We start from the raw sequence: 7,028 nt of genomic DNA, 5'->3' as shown, positions 1-7,028 counted from the left end.
AAGACAGTCAGTTGTGAAATCTAATATTAGTATCCAACTACTAGTGTAGCATGCCAAAAATGAGTTTCATGGTTTCATAGTGTTTTCAACCATGTAGGATAGAAAATAATATACAATCTTCATAATCCTCCAAACTTATAGTTAACATAATCTTCCCTCACCTTTGCATCCATCTCTAAGAACCAATTAGCTCTTGTAGGTTCATGCATAAAACTATCACATGCCACACTTAGAGTGTCCCAACTAAGTTCAGGGATGGTTTTCAGGGTAGCTAACACATTTACAACATCTTTCTTAGTATCCTCTTTATCAACAATGATAGTGTGAGGCTTATTGATTCCCTCTTGTATCATAGATGCTTTCAAATATTACATCCAAAGAAGCAGCCATGTTTTCCTTCCTCCTCTTTAGCCTCCTTGTTGTTGGTGTTGAAGGATTGCTTCTAGTGGATGTGGTGGACTGATTTGACTGAAGGAAATCTTCATCTAAATCAGAAGCAATGTTCATAGGCATATTCAAATCCTCATCATCATCCAAATCAATAGCCTTGTAAAAAAGGTTACCATCTTCAATACCTTGTGTCATTCTAGCTTAATTTCCTTCCACCATGTCATTCCCCACAATTACTACTAGATCATTAAAATAGCTAAACTACTACCTCCTGTATACTTTTGCAATCCTGAATTATTTCCTCTACACTTTGGCAAAATTAAATAATTAGATATTTTTCTAATATTAGTATTGTGAAAAACTTTGAAGAGAACAATACCTTCAAAAGTTCATCACATACATTGTCATCAACATCCACGCATTGAGTTGTCTCATTCCAAGCAAATCCACTTGTATTTCACAACTCTTTCATCATTCTACACCTGTCTTCCATGATTTCAACTTATTTTTGAAGTTTACTTCTCCAAGATTCAACTTCAACTCTTGATTGAATCTCCTCTGTATGGTAGTCCATGCTTCTTTCCGAAAACCTCCTTCATCTTTCCTTCCTAGATTAACTTGCTCAAGGAGAAAATCTAGGAGTTTTCACTCCATCTCTCTACTTCATACCACTTTTTTATTTCTAGAAAAAGTAGCAACAGGGGTAGCAATGGAAGACATACAAACCTCTTCATGTATACTCATTAATAGATTTGTGAAAGACATATTTACCTCCAAGATAAGAAACTGTTATATTGCTGCAAAACTACCAATAAATAAAAGTGCAAAGTGATTATTGCTGACAAAAAACTGAAAATGTGGAACCACACTACATAGGTGAGAGATAAAACATACACAACAAAAACTTGGAAGGTGCAAAAGATTCTTAAAATTGCTTGGACACTCAAATTTTTTAATGCTTTCCCTGTCAATTAATGTTTTAGATAGATGAATGTGGCAGTATATGATTTAATGAAATTTGCAATTGATTGAACTGGTTTATTTGTTGCAAAATTTTGTTAATGAATTGAGTAAAAAATTGTGGGTAGCCTTTCACCACTGGGCCTGACCAGCCCATTATCAATCTCTAATTGTGATAATAGGGTTCTAGTTCAATCCAGGGAGAAAGAAAGAAAGTGCTTACATTTGAAAATCTTCAAAAAAATTAATTAGGTGTATTCCTCTACAAAGGAAGTAGGAAAAAAAAATCTTGATCATGTGGGTCATTAGCCACTTGCTTACTTTTGAGCCCTTTTTGTTTTTGCCAAACAAAGCCCTTATGGAGAACTCCCAATTTTTGTACCTGAGCAGCATAACAGAGGAATCAAGGACAATGTACATAGGAAAAGTATCAAACCATAAGAGGTCTTTTGTACGCATAAATGAAGAAAATTCTGATTCACATTTACAACTGATACCTAGAGCTTTAAAATAAAAGGGATTACAGAACATACTTAGGTGTAGTTGATGCCCAGTATTAAGGAATGCAAGGGGATTTTGGGTGGGTAATTTTTTGCATCATTGTCCAAAAATATATATTTTCCAAGCACTTATGTCACTGTAGACTAGAACCAAAATGTTCAAAACAATGACATAAAGTTAGAGTTCAGTCAAAGATAATATACCACTATTCATCCATTGTTCTCACTCAAAGAGTTAATTATTGAAGTAATATGCTTTGTAGATGTGTGCAGAATGTGCAATTCTAGATGACACATGTTAATTATTTGTAGGAGTCATTATGTTTATTACTATGTTTAACAAAACCATGTCCTTTCTAGATTGGATCAAACTGTTCAAAGAAAATATAAAATTTCAGAAGTATATGAAATATGAAACAGAGAAGCGTAAACAATATAAGCCAAAAGCCAAAAAAAATTGCATCTTAATTTAGTAAGATAGTAAAACAATTTATTTTTATAGAAAATATGTCTTGCCAAATTGACAATTGGTGCTTGTATTTTGATTATCGATTCCTTGACAATGTGAGGTTTCATAGTTGATTCTTCTTAGCTTCCACCCAATGAATATGTGAATTCATCATTGACATTCTGCTTGTGCATGGTTTAAAAATTTACTAAACAAGATATAAGGCTTATGTGACAACTGTTTAAAAATATTGAGAACTTAAAAATATGTTGAAACCTTTTGCCTAATATTCATTTCATGGCCTCCATGAAACATCACTATATAATTATCAATAGCATTATCTACAGAGGATTCAAGAACAAAGAATTCCAGAAATTGAGGAACAAGAAAAGTTATTTCATACAAATGTAGTAGATTTTGATATCAATGAAAAGTTATTTCAAAAATGTAGCAAGCCTTTGATATGCGTAAAATGTCGTTTCATAAATGCAGCAGCCTTTGATATCTTAGCAATAGTTGAAGTTTTTAAATTTTGACGTAATTTTTGAATCTAAAAATTATTTTCTACTTGCATTTTTCTATCACACGCAACGAGATTTGAAAAAAAAAGCATTTTTTTGAATTTAAAATAGATAAAAATGTTCAAACTATTAAGCAAATTTAGTACATTGAAAAATACTTTCTTTTTATAGGTCAATAAGAATATACTAATAATTTTTATTGCCCCAAACAATTGCATAAGTATTCCAAGAACTAATAACTTTTCACTCTATTTTATTTCAGTAGCCTCATGACTTTCTTACTCCTATATATCACTCTTTTTTCATCTTTCTTCTTATGTTAAGACTAATATTTTCTCCCTAGCTACATGTCTCTTGGACTATTTTTTTACATAATCAAATAGAAAAAGCTAACTTCTCCACCCATTCTTATCCTCCCTCATTCTTTAATCTTCTTTTAAAATTTAGAGACCATAGTGTTCTTCAACCTTCATTATTCTAGGTTAAAAGGTAGACTATAATAGTAAAACACCCTATGTACGCAACTAGAACTAGTTTACAAGGGGACACAGCAAGTGAGATTTAAATTATAGGACTGATAACTTGATTATAGAACCTCAACTACATCATTCAGAGAGATCAAAAGAAGCAGCAGCATGCAAATTCAAATCTGTGATGTCAATGTAATAATGCAAAGCACCCTCACCACATAGAATCTGCAATGCTTGTTTCATGCTAGGCCTCTCATTTGGGTCAGGGTTTGAACAAACAAGCCCCAATATAAGCACATTCTCAGCCTCACCTTTATCATAATTTCCCCCAAGCCTTTGATCAACAGCATCTAGTAACTTTCCATTTGCATTCAAATCGCAAACCCACTGAACCAAAATGACACCTTAGGGATCCACGGGCTTCCTTCCACATGCAACCTCGAGCAGAAGAGCCCCAAAGCTAAACACATCTCTAGAAGGAGAAGCCTTTCTAGAATATATGAGCTCATGTGCAATGTACCCCAAAGTTCCTACCACATGAGTTGTTTGGGGCTTTTCACTGTGATCATATAACCTTGCCAAGCCAAAATCCCCCACATGGCCATTCAGATCACAGTCTAGTAGTATATTGCTAGATTTGATGTCCCTGTGCACCACACATTTTTCTCACTTCTCATCTAAATAAAACAATCCAACGACCACATCTGCGAGGATTTTGTATCTGTGAGCCTATGACAGATTCGATTCTAGAGTGAAGAGATTTCTTTCAAGGCTATTGTTGTACATGAAGTCATAGACAATGAAGAGGAGCTCATTTTTTCTACTCCAGCCTCTAAGAGGCATAAGATTCTGGTGCAGCAGACGCCCAAGGCTAGATATTTCTACCATGAATTCCTGCATTCCTTGTGCGAAATCTTTTATGATGCATTTCACAACGATTTCTTCACCGGAAGGTAGAGTTCCTCGGTATACTCTCCCAAAACTCCCACAACCCACAAGATTCTTGTCACTGAAGCCCTGCAATAAAACAAAGCAAAGCCCTTGTCAAATAATGAAATTCAAGTTATTGAATTTATTTTGAATATAATAACATATATCTATATTTATAATTACCTTTGTAGCGAGGTTGAGCTTTCGATAGTTAAATCTTTGTGGCCAATATTGCAACTCCCACTTTTCATAGAATTCTATGTAGTCCATCTTTTTCAACCAATAAATTGTGCTAAGAGTGAGTCCCAACATAGAAGCTATTGAGCATATTATGATAATAGATATGAACTTTGCAGATTTGTAGAAGTTTGAGATTTTGACATAAAAAAAAGGTAGATGCAACATGTCTATATCTTGAGCCCTGTCGCCTCCAATTGTGAAGCTCCATGACAAAATGTAATGCTTCTCAACATAAGGCAAAGTATCTATTGATTCAAAAGAACTCGTCTTTATCCAACAAAAGTTACATGAATAGTTTAAAAACTTGAAGTTTTCAAATTCCCCTAATTTTCTTAAATATCATTATTTTGATAGAGAGGAGGAGGATCGTGAAAAAAATACGTACATGTAGCTGCAGAAAATCCAACGTACATGTAATCTTGTATAACATGACTCAAATTCATGTCTTTTTTGGAGAGAAGAGCTCTGTTTGGCCTCGCCCGTCCAACTGGTGCGACTCGTATGTCGAGCTGTTGAGAAGCGCCGTCGTAGTCGATCCAGGCCCTTATATTATGCCCGCTATTGAGATTAATAGGAATGAGTCCATTTTGATCATACCAATAAGCAGCAGCTGTCGCCAAGGAGGGGTTGAAGCCGTTGAGATCGATTCCCACACGATTACCGACCTTTGTATCCACCCGCTGAGTTACGCCAAACTCCACAGCGAAGAGATGGTTGTAATCCTTGCCGTTGCTGGAGATATTGACGAGGCCCAAGTACTGACTGGCGATGGCGCCGTTGAGACTCGTGGTGGGCGTCATGACGAAGCATATCCCTGACCCGCCACTCGACCTTCGCAGCGGAACCATGGCGAAAACGAAGGCTGTGCTGAATGAGATGACTGAGCCGTTTCTTTTCATGGGCACGGGCCGTTCAAAATAAGCGCGGCCAACGAGGCGCTGGGACTGATTTGTGAGGCGGATTGCGGGGGATTGTAGTGAAGCGTCTGCAACATATTTGATTCTGCTTGCGGCGTTGAAGCCGTTGAAGAGGAAAGTTGTGTTCTGCTGTACGCCCTCGGCTACCGTTAGAACGATTAATGATAGGCAGAGAATGTGCACCCAAATCTGCATATTCATCCTCGACATTGAATTGAGTTTTAACTTATTTCTGAGCAGTGTTGCTTCTTATGAGAACTGGAATTGGGGAAAACAAGCTGGACAGTGAATCAGGAGTCGTAGGGGGCAATAACTACGATGCACGACTTTCTGTGAAGATGTATTTGACGAGGACATACAGGTGGATATTTTACATAAAATCAATATTTTCAATACCTCTCAATATTTTCAATGCGTGGGAGGTATTGAGGAGGACATAAAATGTTGAGATTCAATGCGTGGGTTGAAAGAGCGGACAGAGTATAAGCGCAGGGCTTTTGAGGTGGTCAATGTGGGGCCTGCCCAATACGTTCCTTTTAATTTGCATAGAGGATAGAGGAATTTTGTCAATGATGTAGAAATGTGTGTAAAATGCGGATTTTACATACACGAGATTTGGTTTTCAGAGAGATATGGTAATGAGAATTTAGTAGATACACGAGATTTGGTTTTCAAAGAGATACGGTAATGAGACTTCATTAGATAAGTTTCAAGAAATGACACACAAATTAATGGGAGGAGAGAAATAGATAAGGTATTGAACATCTTTTTTAAAAAAATAGCGAGTCATAGAAGGTGCAAGGGAATATATGATAGGCAATTTTGTACATGTTTTAACTTAACTATTTATTTGTCCAACTATGTAAAATTGAACAGATTATCCAAGTAATTCCTATTGCATGCATCATTTGCTTCAATCATAGAGCTTTCTTGGTCCTTGTCGTCATGGCATGAAAAACAAAGTTTCCCAATAGATAGGTTTTTGTGCCTCAAATTCTTGTCATAACAGATGAACCCAATAACTCAAAAAACGAGAAAAAGAAACGTATCTCAACCTACTCGACCAATGAAAATTTCAGGGGAAAACCACCACGCACTATCTTGCTTCTCAAATTTATAGGAAGCATCAAGTCCATTCTCCGTCATTGTGACATTGAAGGATGCCTCTAAGACAAAGTCTTATTGTCTCCCTTACCATTTGTCATGGTTGTACTGAGGCAAGAGTGATGTTACTTTTAAAGTTTCAATACGTTTTACCTTGTTCATAGGAAACCAGATGATTGGAAGTGACAAACTATCGGGTTTAGAAAAGATTGATTTAGAGCATAACCTCAAGCATCCTTTCATGTTTTGTAGTTGTTTGCTTGAAGGTTTAATATTTTGAGAACTATTGAGTGAACTTTTCCCACATGTTGCTATTCAATCCTGGACATAGAACTCCCCTTCATCCCAAAGGAGGTATGAAAATCATTTTGATGACAACTACTAGAATCTCTCCACATAAGTACAAACTTGCAGACGTAATAAGAAAAGAAAATCAAAGTAAACACTGCATAAAGGCTTTAATTTGTAGAAAAATAATTTTATCAAAGTTAGCTCAAATAAACCAAATGTCTATCACAATCTAATTTTGATATCAATCATAGAGATGT

General features: G+C 35.9%; 1 pseudogene across 1 annotated transcript; it reads right to left on the bottom strand.

The window, feature by feature from the left end:
- Positions 1 to 3,374: 3,374 nt before the first annotated feature.
- Positions 3,375 to 5,685, bottom strand: LOC149538128 (L-type lectin-domain containing receptor kinase IV.2-like; annotated as a pseudogene). The gene is made up of 3 exons (XR_016355986.1): positions 4,845 to 5,685; positions 4,403 to 4,704; positions 3,375 to 4,306 (listed from the first exon to the last, which is right to left on the bottom strand). The product of XR_016355986.1 is annotated as an L-type lectin-domain containing receptor kinase IV.2-like (transcript).
- Between the last annotated feature and the right edge of the window lie 1,343 nt (positions 5,686 to 7,028).

This window comes from Cupressus sempervirens, chromosome 9, assembly GCF_028749045.1.
Source record: "Cupressus sempervirens isolate cs-2001-9-10 chromosome 9, ASM2874904v1, whole genome shotgun sequence".
Classification (NCBI taxonomy): Eukaryota; Viridiplantae; Streptophyta; class Pinopsida; order Cupressales; family Cupressaceae; genus Cupressus; species Cupressus sempervirens.
The sequence above is the reverse complement of the archived record's forward strand: the minus strand, read 5'-3'. Positions and strand labels throughout refer to the sequence as shown.